Source organism: Bos taurus, chromosome 8 (assembly GCF_002263795.3).
Source record: "Bos taurus isolate L1 Dominette 01449 registration number 42190680 breed Hereford chromosome 8, ARS-UCD2.0, whole genome shotgun sequence".
Taxonomy (NCBI): Eukaryota; Metazoa; Chordata; class Mammalia; order Artiodactyla; family Bovidae; genus Bos; species Bos taurus.
The window spans coordinates 42,011,104-42,027,072 of record NC_037335.1 but is presented as its reverse complement, the minus strand read 5'-3'; the positions used below and the strand labels follow the sequence as shown (position 1 = coordinate 42,027,072).

General features: G+C 40.9%; 1 long non-coding RNA gene across 11 annotated transcripts in view; it reads right to left on the bottom strand.

The window, feature by feature from the left end:
• The window catches only part of LOC132345950 (uncharacterized), a 287,030-nt gene that overhangs the window by 37,187 nt on the left and 233,874 nt on the right, over positions 1-15,969 (bottom strand). For 10 of the 11 annotated variants that reach the window (XR_009495559.1, XR_009495557.1, XR_009495556.1 and 7 more), the window contains 5 exons: positions 15,702-15,793; positions 14,023-14,113; positions 11,288-11,518; positions 3,746-3,787; positions 2,976-3,117 (listed from right to left, as the gene is read on the bottom strand). This is a non-coding gene — a long non-coding RNA (uncharacterized lncRNA). Of the gene's footprint in view, positions 1-2,975; positions 3,118-3,745; positions 3,788-6,421; positions 11,519-14,022; positions 14,114-15,701; positions 15,794-15,969 lie in introns of all 11 variants that reach the window. The other variant, XR_009495560.1, reaches the window with a different exon arrangement.

The following is a 15,969-nucleotide window of genomic DNA, read 5'->3' as shown; positions in this document are numbered from 1 at the left end:
TAAATTGATACAGCCTCTATGGGGAACAGCATGAGGGTTTCTTTTAAAACTAAAAATGGAGCTACCGTATGACCCCCACTGGTCACATACCCTGAGAAGACCCTAATTCAAAAAGACATATGCTAGTATCAGAAAATTACTACAGCTAATCAGTGAATTTAGCAAAGTTGCAGGATACAAAATCATTACACAAAAATCATTTACATTTCTATATACTAACAATGAAAAAAAGAGAAATTAAGGAATCAATCCCATTCACCACTGCAACAAAAAGAAATAATAAGGAATAAACTTACCTAAGGAGACAAAAGAACTGTACACAGAAAATTATAAGACACTGATTGAAGAAATCAAAGATGACATAAACAGATGGAGAGATAGTCTATGTTCCTGGATAGGAAGAATCAATATTGTGAAAATGACTATATTACCAAACTCAATCTACAGATTCAATGCAATCTCTATTAAATTAGAAGCTTCCCTGGTGGCTCAGATGGTAAAGTGTCTACAATGCGGGAGACCCCGGTTCGATTCTTGGGTTGGGAAGATCCCCTGGAGAAGGAAATGGCAATCCACTCCAGGACTATTGCCTGGAAAATCCCATGGACAGAGGAGCCTGGTAGGCTACAGGTATATCTCTATTAAATTACCAATGGCATTTTTCACAGAGCTAGAACAAAAAATTTCACAATTCATATGGAAACACAAAAGACCCCAAATAGCCAAAGCAGTGTTGAGAAAGAAGAATGGAGCTGGAGGAATCAACCTTCCTGACTTCAGGTTATATTACAAAGCTACAGTCATCAAGACAGTATGGTACTGGCACAAAGACAGAAATATAGGCCACTGGAACAAGATAGAAAGCCCAGAAATAAACTCATGCACCTATGAGTACCTTGTTTTTGACAAAGGAGGCAAGAATATACAATGAGGCAAAGACAGCCTCTTCAATAAATGGTGCTGGGGCAACTGGACAGCTACATGTAAAAGAATGAAATTAGAACACTTCCTAGGACCATACACAAAGATAAACCCAAAATGGATTAAAGACCTAAATGAAAGACCAGAAACTATAAAACTCTTAGAGGAAAACATAAGCAGAATACTTGATGACATAAATCAAAGCAAGATCCTCTATGACCCACCTCATAGAGTATAAGAAATAAAAACAAAAGTAAACAAGTGGAACCTGATTAAACTTAAAAGTTTTTGCACAGCAAAGGAAACTATAAGCAAGGTGAAAAGACAACCCTCAGGATGGGAGAAAATAATAGCAAATTAAACAACTGACAGGATTAATTTCCAAAATATACAAACAGCTCATACAACTCAATGCCAGAAAAACAAACAACCCAATCAAAAAGTGGGGAAAAGACCTAAACAGACATCTCTCTGAAGAAGACATACAGATGGCTAAAAAGCACATGAAAAGATGCTCAACATCACTCATTATTAGAGAAATGCAAATCAAAACTACAATGAGATATCACCTCACACTGGTCAGAATGGCCCTCATCAAAAAGTCTACAAACAAATGCTGGAGAGGGTGTGGAGAAAAGGGAATGCTCTTGCACTGTTGGTGGGAGTGTAAATTGATACAGTCACTATGAAAGACGGTATGGAGATTCCTTAAAAAACTAGAACTGAAACCATCATATGACCCAGCAATCCCACTCCTAGGCATATACCCCGAGGAAACCAAAATTGAAAAGGACACGTGTATCCCATTGTTCATTGCAGCACTATTTACAATAGCTAGAACATGGAACCTAGATGTCCTAGAACAATAGCATGTCCTAGATGTTATATAGATGTCCTAGGACAATAGCAACCTAGATGTCCATCGACAAATGAATGGATAAAGAAGTTGTGGTACATATACAGAATGGAATATTTCTCAGCCACAAAAAGTAATGCATTTGAGTCAGTTCTGATGAGGTGGATGAACCTAGAACTTATTATACAGAGTGAAGTGAGTTAGAAAGAGAAAGAGAAATATCACATTCTAATGCACATATACAGAATCTAGAAAAATGGTACTGAAGGATTTATTTATAGGGCAGCAGTGGAGAAACAGACATAGAGAATAGACTTATGGACATGGGGAGAGGGGAGGAGAGGGTGAGATGTATGGAAAGAGTAACATGGAGACTTGCATTACCATATGTAAAATAGATAGCAACAGGAATTTGCTGTATGGCTCAGGAAACTCAAACAGGGGCTCTGTATCAACTTAGAGGGGTGGGATGGGGAAGGAGATGGTAAGGAGGTCCAAAGGGAGGGGATATAAGTATACCTACAGCTGATTTATGTTGAGGTTTGACAGAAAATGACAAAATTCTGTTAAGCAATTATCCTTCAATAAAAAATAAATTTAAAAAAAAAAGACATATGCACTCCAATGTTCATTGCAGCATTATTTACAATATCTCAGACATGGAAACAACCTAAATATCCATCAACACATGTGGATGGGGAAGAGGTGGTACATATATACAATGGAATATTCCTCAGCCATTAAAAGGAACAAAATTGGGTAATTTGTAGAGATATGGATGGACCTGGAGCCTGTTATACAGAGTGAAGTAAATCAGAAAGAAAAACAAATACTGTATACTACTGCATTGATGTGGAATCTAGAAAAATGGTACTGTCCTGGTGTGCTTAGGCACTTAAGGCAGGAATAGAGATGCACATGTAGAGAATGGATGTGTGGACATGGGGTTGGGATGAACTGGGAAACAGGGATTGACATAAATGTGCTACAGTGTGTAAAATAGACAGCTAATGGGAACCTGCTATACAGCACAGGGAGCTCAGCTCAGTGCTCTGTGGTGACCTAGATAGGCGTGATGGGGAGCGGGAGGGAGATCTAAGATGGAGGGGCTATATTATACGTATAGCTGATTCACTTCATTGTACAGCATAGACTAACAGCATTATAAAGCAATTACAGTCCAATAAAAAATTCATACCTTGAATCTTATGGGCTCATAGAGGGGCTGAAAGTGAAAGTGAAGTCATGTCTGACTCTGTGCAATCCCACGGACTGAAGCCACCTGTCTCCTCCGTCCATGGAATTTTCCAGGCAAGAGTACTGGAGTGAGGGCTGGGAAACTGTAAAACACACACAGAGAAAACTAAGTAGTTTTTAAAACATAAGTAATTTATCAGCTCTAGGACAAAATACTAAGTGAATAAGAAAGGAAACATAATAATAGTAGGTGTCTTGGCTCAATAGTGACTATTCCAAAGTCAGAAACTGCAGAAGAGTGAAAACTGTAGTGTAATAAACTGGAAGGGCAGAGGAAGGATAAAGGATGTGAGATAACTCTTTACCACAATAGGAAGTGAATGGACATAGCATTCTGTTTGGAATGAGGAATTTAATACTAAAAGGAATAAGGAAATATGTTTAAAATAGCCCTGAAAGAATAGGACATTGCAACGATGGCCATTCGGGTACCATGGTAAATGACTGAGTGGGTGAGATAGACTCAGGGGGAGCGATGGCTGCTGCTGGGGTCCCAGAGCACCAGCCTCCACGAGAAGCCTCAGGGTTAGGGGTCCAGTGTGGGGTTAGCACCACTGGAAACAATGGGAGGAAGAGAAGAGCTGCCCCCCTGAGCATTCTAACCCAGAGACCCTGAACATGGATCTTCCCCATCCCGGGAAGGTTCTTGGCCTGTCTGGAATAGGGCCCTGCAGGGCAACCTAATTCTAAAAATTGATGGGGAAGACTTACCTTTTTGACCTCCACCACCTTGGCTTGACACTACCATCCTTCCTATATATTCACAAAAAAAAGATTACATTTTGGGTTGAAATCATACTTTCCAAAACAGAAAGTCATGACAAAATCGATATTTGAAGACACCTAACTGACACATAAATGAAGTGATAAATATTTCTGTTGTGCTATGATATTAAACAGATTAAAAGGACTGTGCCCATGAACAATCAGAAGAACGAGAGAGAAGGCGTGCAGGTTGCCCATGCAAGGGTGAAGCGTAAGGGAGATTTGATATTGTCTGAGCTGCAGCTGATGTTTCAAAGACAAGCCAAGCGGTGAGTACTCTAATGGCTGCCCCACAGGTATCAATGCTGGCTGGCACGCTTCCACTCCAGTGACCCATCCCTGGGGTTTGCCTCCATTCCTGAAATGGCCCCCTTTTCACTCAGGCCCCACACTGTCTTCAAAGGCTGAATAAAAAACAAGGTTAGCCAGCATGGAGGAAGTCATTTAATAAGCACTTTCCTGTCCTGGGGACAGATGTGTTTGGATTTCAGTGAAGGAACTGAAATCCCAGCAGCTGAGCTGGAGAAGGCTGCTCCAGAAGCCCGGAGGGAGATGTAGGGGTCTTATGTTTTGTACCGTCTCTTGGCAACCCTCCTGACTGCTGCTGACCTGTGGCAGAGACCCAGCTCCTTTGCAATGGGCCTTGAAGTGATCACATTTCCATCTGTGTCCAGAAGAAAGAGTGTGGTAAAGTCACAGGGACTCACTCCTTGCTTGGGTCACAGAAACACCAGACACCCGCTGAGAATGAAACCCCACACAAAATAGAAATCCATAGGCGTTTTACAGCAGCCATGGTAAATGAGGATTTTTTAAGAAACAAAGTAAGTGCAGATGATTTTTTTTTTAAAAAGAATGTCTGAAATCCTAAGTAAACGGTCTTTGATTTACAATGCCTGTGGATTTTTGGTGTTTTCAACAATAAGCAGGAATACTGAGTTTGGGTTTTTTTTTTCAATAATAAGCAGGAATATTGAGTTTGGGGTTTCTAAAAAAATCATTTTCTAGAAAGTATTTCCACTTTCTCCCTTTTTTGCCCTCTAGATTAGAGCTATGATAAAAAAGGGGACAGAAGAAAGGAACAAATATTTGTAATGTGCTCATTCTGTGTTGGCATGAGCTCAGAAGCTTTGTCTCTATACCAAGTTCCTTCTCACAAATCCAAACCCAGACCTTTGTTTCCTCGTATGCACTGCCAGTAACAAAGAGATTACATTCCATTTATTCACAGAATTCATCTAGGACAACACCATCAGTTCTAACTGTGAGAGCGAATGCGCTTGTCTCTAAGTTATCAATTAAGATTCGTGCTGCGACTCATTTCTCTATTTTGCCTAGTATTTAAAAATCCTCATTATTCGCTGCTCCTCACCTTGCCCAGTGAAAGTTGGCAAGCACTGTTATCCTCACTTAATAACCCATGTTACCCAGGGAATAGCCTGGCTTAGAAGCTATGATACCCAAAGCTCCTGGATAAGCGCTCTGAGTCTCCTGTCTAGACTTGATGAATAATTCACAGATCTAGTTGGTAGAAGTCCAGTCAGAAGTCTGGCAGAGTTGATTGCTTCAGAGCCGTGACATCCAGGGCCCTACTCTTGCCTCATTTTCCTTCTCTCTGGTGCTTCAGCTTAAGGGAAATTCTCTTCTTTCCCTATTTTTTGAAAAGTTAGGAAAGCACAAGATTAAATCCCAGCCCTCTGCTTGGTTGTTCTTTTCACACATTCAGCCAAAAAAGGAATGAAAGTGGGTCATTTGCAGAGATGTGGATGAACCCAGAATCTCTCATATAGGGTGAGGGAAGTCAGAGAAAAACAAATATTGTATATTAATGCATACATGTGGAATCTAGAAAAATGGTACACGTGAACCTATCTCCAGGGCAGGAATACAGACACAGATGTAGAGAATGGAGATTTGGACAAAGGGTGTTGGGGGAAGGGGAGGGAGGACGAATTGGGAGATTAGGATTAACACATATATACACTGCTGCTGCTGCTACTGCTAAGTCGCTTCAGTTGTGTCCGACTCTGTGCGACCCCATAGACGGCAGCCCCCTGGCTCCCCTGTCCCTGGGAGTCTCCAAGCAAGAACACTGGAGTGGGTTGCCATTTCCTTCTTTAATGCATGAAAGTGAAAAGTGAAAGCGGAGTCGCTCAGTCGTGTCCGACTCTTGGTGACCCCATGGACTGCAGCCCACCAGGCTCCTCCGTCCATGGGATTTTCCAGGCAAGAGTACTGGAGTGGGGTGCCATTGCCTTCTCCTATATATATATATACATTACCGTGTGCAAAATAGATAGCTAGTGGGAAGCTGCTGTATAGAACAGCGAGGTCAGCTTGGTGCTCCATGGCTATGGGATGGGGGTGGGAGGGAGATTCAAGAGGGAGAGGATATATCTATACACCATATAGATGATTCTCCTCTCTGTACAGCATAAACTAACACAGCATGGCAAAGCAATTTGTTACTCTTAATAAAAAAAATTTTTAATTAAAGTATTGGGACTTCTAGGACATGGGCATGTCAACTGCCTGTTGGCTTTCAGAACTATTTCTGGCTCTTCCTCTATTCTGTTGTGTACTACAGGCTCCCTTGCCCTCTAGCTTCTGGTAGTTACTTACAGTTAATTGGGCTTCCCTGGTGGCTCAGATGGTAAAGTGTCTGCCTGCAATGCAGGAGACCCCGGTTTGATTCCTGGGCCGGTAAGATTCCCTGGAGAAGGAAACGGCAATCCACTCCAGCACTCTTGCCTGGAAAATCCCATGGACAGAGGAGCCTGATAGGCTACAGTCCATGTGGTCACAAAGAGTTGGACACGACTGAGCGACTTCACTTTCACTTTCACGGTATAAAGTTGGAGGGAGAGAAACAGAAAGACGATCAGATCTTTCTTTCTCTCCCTCTCACCCTTCCTTCCTATGAGTTTCCAGATCCTGGATCCCACTGGTCCCCTCTCCAGGCATCCCTGTGTGGTTCTAGCTCCTGTCAGACAATGGGCTCCCTTCCTCCCCTGTCCCTCCAACCCTGGTGGAGATAGCAGCTTCCAGCTATTACTGACCTGCAGCTTCCTTTGTTTCTCCATTTCTTGCCAGATTTTCTATCACCCTTTTAACCAATTATCTACATTAAATCCCATCTGCCTGAAATATGCAGAAGACTGTTTTCCTGGCTCTATCCTGACAGACACCATTCTTAGTTACAAGCTATAGAAACCAACCTTGACATGTTGGCAAGAAAGAATTTTTTTTATGGAAGATACTGGAGAGATCAAAGGATCTCTGGGAGGACTGGAGAGCCAGGCTCAGAAACTGCAAGGGAAGGAGCAATGCTCAAAAATCTTCAAGTGACATTGTGTGGGTGCAGGCGTGCTGGAGGTCTTGGGTCCTGCCATGTGCCACCACCAACACTGGGTGTTGGAAGGTACCATTTGAATTGTTGTCTCTGCTCCCATCTCTCAACAGAATCAACTCTAGGCCTTTCCTACTTCTCTATGACATTTGCTTCCAATTTAGAGAGAGTAGAGATAGATAAATCTGATGGTCAATGCCCAGGTCATGTGCCCACTTGTGGCCACAAAAGTACCTGACATTTTCCATTCCTATCATGCGAGATGGGCTCTTTTTAGGCAGAATTCCCTAAATACAGGAGAGAGACTTGGCAGCCGGAGAGACCTTGAGGGAATGAGTGATAGTTGGTCAGTTGTGTGTGACTGTTTGAGACCCCATGGACTGTAGCATGCTGGGTTCTTTTGTCCATGGAATTATCCAGGCAAGAACACTGGAGTCGGTAGCCATTCCCTTCTCCAGGGGATCTCCCCAACCCAGTGATTGAACACAGGTCTCCTGCATTGCAGACAGATTCTTTACCATCCGAGTCACCAGGGATGTTTACTATTAAGAGACATTTCTAAGTATAAAGACAGATCAACTTAAAAAGTATCCACAGATAGATGCTTGACTTAATCTTATAATCTATAGATAATACATTAGAATATGTAATGAATCCATACACCTTTTCCAAAGGAATACCTGAGACAGAAGTAACAATAAAGTTATAAATGACAATCATCAATCAGATGAAATAATTTAGATGAAGCTTCTCTCTCTTGAAGAGATGCGGACTGGGCAGATTCAAATGTAAGTAGTTTCTTTGGGAGCTATGGAAATCCCTGGAATCACTGGTAAGGAAGTGGAGAAAGAAAGATAAGAAGTGAGTGAGTGACAGTTGCTCAGTCATGCCTGACTCTTTGCAACCCCATGCAGCCTGCCAGGCTCCTCTGTTTGAGGACTTCTCCAGGCAAGATTACTGGAGTGGGTTGCCATTTCCATCTCCAAAGATAAAGAAGGGAGTGTAAATTATCCATTGAGTTATTGCTCTGGGGTAACTGGATCTAAATCCTCTAGGGAGAACATGGAGCCAGTGTAGAAGACATGCCTCAGAGTCATCCCAGGCACTGGAAGCTGAGGTTTTCTATACCAACTATATATCCCATGCCACTGAGAGCTGCTGGGGTGGTGCTTAAATTTTCCTGCACTCATATGCAAACTGAGTGGACCTAATCAGACAGAGAAAAGCTTCAGGCAAATAAAAGCTTCCAGGGAGAGGAGTTAAAAGTTGGGCAGGTGTAAGCTGAAAAAGTAAGGGAGAAATGATGTAACAGGGACCCAGCCCCATCTGCTATGGGGGTAAGATGAATATAAAGGTCCACGAGGCACTGCTCAGCATTGAAGATACCGCAGTATCTATGACGGAAGCATTCCTGACTTCGCGACACTGGTGGTCTCAAGACATGGGAGCAGGAAAGCACAATACAGTGGGGACGAGAGCAGTAATAGAGGCCGCCTACACAGCTAGGGGTGGACCTCGGGCCGCTGAGACCCAAGAGGGCAAAGACAGTATCCTACTCATTTTTGCATCTCCATTGTCTACGATGGTACCTAGTCTGTATATGCTTTCTGACTCAGTACCGACCTGTCAGATGCACTCTTGGTGTGTTATATTCACTGTTTCTGTTTCGCGTTATAACCCAACAACCTAGGAGTGTCAAGGTACTCATGATTATTCCTGAACATCTGACTACCCCCAGTCATTCTTCTTATATGAAAGTGAAAGTGGAGTTGCTCAGTCACGTCCGACTGTTTGTGACCCCATGGACTGTAGCCTGCACCAGGCTCCTCCATCCATGGAATTTTCCAGGCAAGAGTACTGGAGTGGGTTGCCATTTCCTTCTTGATGTAATTTCCCTAAAAGTTTTGCCTACACAATGTGCCTCATTTCCAAGCCTGGGCTATCCCTATCAGAGAACTTAGCCTCTGGATGGTCACTGGCAACTCATTCTCATGTATCTTCAGAAACTAAGCTCTTGGAAAGCAGGAAATATATCAGTTGTGTTTCACAATGTACACTCCATGTCCAGGCTAGTGCTGGCACATTCTGTATGTACAAGCTTCATTTACGTCAGTGATTTTTTGGATGACTTGAATAAATGAATAAAGGTTATAGATGTTGAGTAATGACCAGTTGCACATCTAAGACATGGCAGAAGTGAGACTTGAACTGCAGTCTGTCTGACCCCCAAATATCTCCTATATTTTGCTGCACATTAAGCAACTTACCTGTCCATGGCAACTAGAAAATTTAACTTGGCTTAAAGGAGAGTATTCTGAGGTCAAAAGTAATGGGATAGGAAGTGTGTAAGAACTTATTATAATCATCAGGCTGAGGTATTATCAAGCAAAACTCTGGACCCAAAGTTGGAAGAAGGTTCTTAGAGGATTTGACAGGAATAGACAATCTTTAAAATTCCCAGAAATGAGAACACTCTTTAACACCATACACAAAAATAAAACAGATTAAAAACCTAAATGTAAGGCCTGATACTATGAAACTCTTTGAGGAAAACATAGGCAGAACACTCTGACATAAGTTGTAGCAATATCCCTTTGGATCTGTCTCCTAGAGTAATGGAATAAAAACAAAAATAAACAGGACTTAACTAAGCTTGTAAGATTTTGCACAGCAAAGGAAATCATTAAAAAAACAAGAAAATACACAGAATTGATAAAATATTTGCAAATGATGTGACCAAGGGGTTAATGTCCAAAATATACAAACAGCTTTTGCAGCTCAATATCAAAAAACCCAACCCAAAAATGAGCAGAAGACCAAAATAGACATTTCCCCAGAGATGCCATACAGCTGGCTAAGAGGCACATGAAAAGATGCTCAACATCACTAATTATTAGAGAATGCAAATCAAAACTACAATGAGCTATCACCTCACACTAATCAGAATGGCCATCATCAGAAAAAAAAAAAAAAAAAAGTTAAAAAAAAAAACTAGTAGTAGAACTACCATATGACCCAACGATGCCATTCTGGGGCATATAGGTGAAGAAAACCATAATCTGAAAAGATGCATGCCCCCAGTGTTCATTGCAGCGCTATTCACAACAGCCAAGACATGGAAGCGGTCTAGATGTGCATCAACAGATGAATGGCTAGAGAAGATGTGGTGCATATATACAGCATACTATTACTTGGCCATAAAAAAAATGAAGTAATGCAATTTGCAGCAACGTGGATGGACCTATAGATTATCATACTAAGTGAAGTTAAGAGACAAATATCGTATGATATTGCTTACACACAGAATCTAAAAAAAATGATACAAATGAATTTATTTATAACACAGAAACAGACTCACAGATCTTGGAAACAAATTCATGGTTAGCAAAACGAAAAAGTAGGGCAGAGGGATACATTGGGAGTTTGGGATTAAAATATATACATATTTATATGTAAAATAAACAGGCACAAAGTAGATAAACTGCATGGCACAGAGAACTATACTCAATATCTTGTAATAACCTATAATGGAAAAAAATCTAAAAAAGAATATGTATACGTATACATATATATAACTGAATCACTTTTCTGTACACCTGAAACAAACATTATAAATCAACAATATTGAAATAAAAATTTAAAAATTTTAATATCATACCTTTTTTAAAAAGTAAAATTGGTGATCTTATTGGAAGGGAGAATATGGGAGGAAGGAGAGGCAGAACATTCTCTGCAGGATAGGGAGATACTTGAAGGAGGCAGAAGTCTGGACAGTGGCAGTAGATATGGAGGAGACAGTATCAGAGCATATACACACTGCTATATATAAAATAGAGAACCAACAAGGATCTACTCTATAGCACAGGGAACTCTGCTCAATAGTCTGTAAAATCCTAAATGGGAAAAGAATTTGAAAACAAAGAGATACACGTATTGCTGACTGTACACCTGAAACTAAGGCACTGTTAATCAACTATAGCTCCAATATAAAATAAAAATTTTTTAAAAAGATTTTACCATTCCAAGGTTTTATACTTAATCTCTAGGTAAAAATGCCCCCTCTAACATCAGTAACAATTGACATCGTTAGCTTACCACACCGATTTTAAAATATTGGAAATAAAGTGATGGTAAGGCACCTGATCCATCTTTTGTTGCTCCTTTAGGCACTGCAGAAAAAGTCATCTCCAACTTCTGCATGTCAGACGTACGTGGAACCACGTTCAAAATCAGAGGAAGAGGGAGGTATAGTTTTGAAATCTTCAGTCAGAGCAATTCTTCTGCCTTATTTATCATGTTCTCATTCTTTCCTTTTGGCAGAATCGAAAACTTGCATCCTCCATGCATGCACTTCCCACACTTTCTTGACTCTAAAATGGCCAAGCAGCAGCGTAAATTTAATAACAGCTTTTGGTTTGTGGGGGTTGGGAGGGAAAGTGCTCCATAAAATGTCCAAAATGTGGCCCCAAGAAAGTCTTGGAAGTAACAGACAACACATGTAATTAAATATAAAATCTTCAAGTACTATTAGTGAGAAGCCTAGATATTTTGTCCAAATGTGACTACTAGATATAACTACAAAATAGCGGGAACAACAAAAAGAGTTTCACAGTAATTACAATTTTGAAGAAATAAACATGCATTTTAAAATTTCCTTGAAGCATGTAGACTATTTGGATTTGTTTCTGAAAACTGATAAATTGAAAAATTAATAGACTAATCAATATTTAAATATATAATAAAACAGGTGTTTTGACCATCAGTGTAAACTTTCTTGGTAAAAACTGAAGTGAAGTGAAGTCACTCAGTCGTGTCCGACTCTTTGCGACCCCATGGACTGTAGCCTATCAGGCTCCTCCGTCCATGGGATTTTCCAGGCAAGAGTGCTGGAGTGGATTGCCATTTCCTTCTCCAGGGGATCTTCCCGACCCAGGGATCGAACCTGGGTCTCCGGCATTGAAGGCAGACACTTTACCGTCTGAGCCACAAAGGAAGCTAGATCTAATTTCTATGTTAACTCTTTGATTTCTGGAGGAAAAAAATGTCTGTGCGCCATCACCTTTTAAATGGAAATCCATAAATGCAAAACATCAGATTAACTGTTCATTAGTCACCTTTTGACTCAATCGCTGATTCAGAAATTCAGAAGTGGAACACTGGGTTGTAGTCATCTAGTTCTTGCTGCTTCATTATAACGGTCCAGCCAAGCCCACCCACAGTGCCCACCAACAGAGCTAGACAGGCAGTCAAAGGAGAACACTTTTCTCAAAGGATCAGCACCTGATGAACCCCTCAAGTATCTCACTCTATAATCTGAGATACCACAGGGAGAATTAAAACCAGGAGAAAGACATTGAATGTATATACCAAATTAAGAGAAGGTGTGGAAGAAAAACAAATACTTCTGCTTTATTGACTATTCCAAAGCCTTTGACTGTGTGGATCACCACAAACTCTGGAAAATTGTTAAAGAGATGGGAATACCGGACCACCTGACCTGCCTCTTGAGAAATCTGTATGCAGGTCAGGAAGCAACAGTTAGAACTGGACATGGAACAACAGACTGGTTCCAAATAGGAAAAGGAGTACGTCAAGGCTGTATATTGTCACCCTGCTTATTTAACTTATATGCAAAGTACATCATGAGAAACGCTGGGCTGGATGAAGCACAAGCTGGAATCAAGATTGTCAGAAGAAATATCAATAACCTCAGATATGCAGATGACACCACCCTTATGGCAGAAAGCAAAGAACTAAAGAGCCCCTTGAAGAAAGTGACAGAGAAGAGTGGGAAAAGTTGGCTTAAAGCTCAACATTTAGAAAACTAAGGTCATGACATCTGGGTCCCATCACTTCATGGCATATAGATGGGGAAACAGTGGAAGACTTTATTTCTGGGGGCTCCAAAATCGCTGCAGATGGTGACTGCAGCCATGAAATTAAAAGATGCTTGCTCCTTGGAAGGAAAGTTATGACCAACCTAGATAGCATATTAAAAAGCAGAGACATTACTTTGCCAGCAAAGGTCTGTCTAGTCAAGGCTATGGTTTTTCCAGTAGTCATGTATGGATGTGAGAGTTGGACTATAAAGCAAGCTGGGTGCTGAAGAATTGATGCTTTTGAACTGTGGTGTTGGAGAAGACTCTTGAGAGTCCCTTGGACTGCAAGGAGATCCAACCAGTCCATCCTAAAGGAAATCAGTCCTGAATATTCACTGGAAGGACCGACGTTGCAGCTGAAACTCCAATACTTTGGCCACCTAATGCAAAGAACTGACTCATTGGAAAAGACCCTGATGCTGGGAAAGATTGAAGGCAGGAGAAGGGGACAACAGAGGATGAGATGGTTGGATGGCATCACCGACTCAATGGACATGAGTTTACTAACTCTGGGAGTTGGTGATGGACAGGGAGGCCTGGTGTGCTGCAGTCCATGGGGTCGCAAAGAGTCAGACACAACTGAGCAACTGAACTGAACTGTGGAAGAAAAACACTAAGATCAAGAATACAGCGATACAGCAGGGGTCGGTGGGGGCAGATATATGGCAGAAACCAACACAAAATTGTAAAGCAATTATCCTCCAACTAAAAATATTTTATAAAAGGATAAACAAGCAAAAAAACACACGCCCAAACTTTACATCATGGAGACTAAGACTAGAAAATACCCTGATATTCTGTTGCCTCCTCTTTTGCCCATAGCTGAGCCCTAATCAACCTCAGGGCCAGAAGCACACTCAGACCCATCTTAACGTATTTCCTCAAAAAACCACTCCAAACAATGGGAAATAGAACCAAGACAGAATTCTTTGCCCGCACCCCTGCCGCTGATATCTCCCATTTATCTTGTATCCGGGCTACACTGAGCTACTCACCATCCTGAAGTGTGCCAGGCAGCTTCAAGCATCTGTGCCTTTGTTTCTTCTGTTTCCTCCATCTGTAGATATTTTTGTGTCCTATGTGGCTCTACACGCAAAAAAATTCCTGTTTTATGAGGCAAGCCCCATTCATATCCTCTAACCATAATTAATTGTTAATAGGTGTTCCTTTATTTCAAGAGTTCCAGCTAGAGGGGCCTAAAGGATCTAGAAGAAAAAGTTTACCAAATAATGAAAGTAATCATTATATATAACATTTATATATATAATACATTTCAGCCCAAACACAAAGCTGAAGAGGAAAATAATGATGAGATTTATGAACCAGAATTTCTTTCCCCATTTTGTTTATAAAGCTATAGCTTCTACTAAAAACATATAAAAGTTTAGGGTAAGCCTGGATTCCTATTGTAAAATGTAATAAGGATAGAAATTCAAGCATAATATCACTTTGTTTTGAGCTATAAAAATTCTATCAAGGCAGAACATCTTACCTTACAAAAGTTACTTCAAAAGTTAACAAATATTCCCATTCAGTCAATCCCACCCTGGGCCAACACCCAGAATTATAAGAGGAACTTTTGAAGAGTATGGATTTCTTGGCTTCATTCATGGCCTGTGAGCCAGCATTTTGGGGGAATGGGTCCAAGAATCAGTATTTTATAAAGGCTCCCCTAGGAGAAGGCAATGGCACCCCACTCCAGTATTCTTGCCTGGAAAATTCCATGGATGGAGGAGCCTGGTAGGCTGTAGTCCATGGGGTCGCTAAGAGTTGGACACAACTGAGCGACTTCCCTTTCACTTTCCACTTTCATGCATTGGAGAAGGAAATAGCAACCCACTCCAGTGTTCTTGCCTGGAGAATCCCAGGGATGGGGGAGCCTGGTGGGCTTCCGTCTATGGGGTCGCACAGAGTTGGACACAACTGAAGCGACTTAGCAGCAGCAGCAGCAGGTGAACTGAAGAACAATCAGGTTTACTGACTTAACTGATGGTTTTAATAATTGTCTGAGCTGGGCATGTCAGTAAATGTTCTTTACAAGGACACATCAATAAACATAAGCATTTGCAGGGGGGTCACAATATCTGAATTGCATTTATGATGTCAGTTTCAGGAAAGATACGGGCACCAAGCTTGCTTTGTTTGCTACTTTGGCATTGTAGTGATGGGAGAAAAAGGACTGGAAAAAGTTTTAAGTCTCTAGCAAATTCCTAAAGAATGAAATGCTGACTGAGCTTAAAAGAAATGTTTCATGGCTGTCTTCAGTCTAAACAAGAAAATATTTGGGGGCAAAACTTTGTTAAAATTCACTTTGACTGATTTATCCAACCATGAGTGAAGACTGTTTTTTCACACTTTAAAAGGCAGTGTGAAACTCTGTTTTTCTTTTATTTTTCACATGTCAATCACCAAAAGAGCTTAGTTTGTAAGACTTTTGTTACATGACGACTACATCTTCTTAAATGAGAGAAGAACTTGGTTATGTTCAAAGAAATAAAAATTAATAGTAATAGAGTTTCTAAAAATTAGAATCCCTGCAGATCTAATTTACTGCTGATTTGGGGCTAATAATTCATATCGTAAAATAAAGGGAGATGTGAACCTAGTAGGCTCCATTAATTGGATGTTTCCTGACAATTCTCTAAGTGCTACTCTATGGGTAATCTATACATACCTGGTGATTAGTCCACTGTTTATATGTTTTCTTGTGTGCATGCCGCAGTGGGAACCGAGGACACTAGGGATCCAAGTGAATCCTTAATGAACCTTCATAGAAAATGATAAATGCATCTGACTTTTCACATATTAAACTTATCATAGCCTTGAATACAGTGTGGCTGGTAGGTTATAAGAACACCAAAGTGCATTTAAGGAGAATATTTGAAATTGTGTTGCAAACCATACATTTTCATGAATCTCCTTTCTGGGCTCTTTTGTTGTAT